Source organism: Condylura cristata, unplaced genomic scaffold, assembly GCF_000260355.1.
Source record: "Condylura cristata isolate star-nosed mole 26May11 unplaced genomic scaffold, ConCri1.0 scaffold00089, whole genome shotgun sequence".
NCBI classification, from domain to species: Eukaryota; Metazoa; Chordata; class Mammalia; order Eulipotyphla; family Talpidae; genus Condylura; species Condylura cristata.
In genome coordinates, this window is record NW_004567190.1 from 79,434 (window position 1) to 80,456 (window position 1,023).

The window sequence follows — 1,023 nt, forward strand, 5'->3', positions numbered from 1 at the left end:
CAGTAAAATTGGTATGGCCTGAGACAGTGTCCAGCTGAGGAACATTTTGCATCTCTACACTGAGCTTCCCATACTGTCATGATCTGTGACCTGGCAGGTTCTGAATCATCTCACCTGGGAGCTCCACTGCCCGTTTGTGTGACGTCAGTCAGTCTGATCAGGCTCTTTCCTCACTTTCTGTAATGTGGAAATAATGTTGCTCCCTGATTCTGTGGGATCTGGGGTGTTTCATCCACTGGCAGGGCCTAGGGCTGTTTCACTCACAAGGCCCCAAGTCCCTGAAGCCCAGTTGGTGGATCTGAGCTCAGCCCCAGACGTACCCTCAGGACCTGCCGATGGACAGGGCATTTCCTCCCGGGCCTGTTACCAAACACTCTCCTATAAAGGCTGTGGCCTTCCCACTTATATACTGTCCTTGATTTTTCATTTTCACTCAAATTTTCATTTTTCCCCTCATGCTTAGAGGCCAGAATCAATAAGAGTTATTGTCATTTATTTGGGATGTTCCAGTACCTTCCTTTTAAACTCTTCACTGTATCATTTTCAATGTCATTAAGATAGGGTCTTTATGTTAATATGTTGTAAAATGGGATTATTTATGAAATTATACATCAAGAGATAATGTGAGTTGTGGTGAAAATTTTAATGCCCTCTGCTAGAATAATTGCAGGAATGGGGTAGAAGAGAACAGAATGAAAATCCATGTTCCTCTGTGTGCGGTGGTCACGATTAGAGCCTCTTCCCCTTATATAGACATGCGCTGTGGCCTTGGTACGATGGGAAAAATGCTTCAGCCTCACTGACCTAACACCCTTCCATTATAGGGTCACCCCAATAGAGGGTTCTGAGGCCACCCAGCAGCCAGCCCGTATCACAGCCACAGGTGAGCTCAGGCTTCTCAGGACAACAAGCTCGCTCACTCCCACCATCTGTGTCTCCTAGTCTCATAGTTTTAAACTTTGCAAGTTAGAGTTTAGATTCAAATGAGATTTCTATGAAATCAAACACTACCAGGATAGTCTG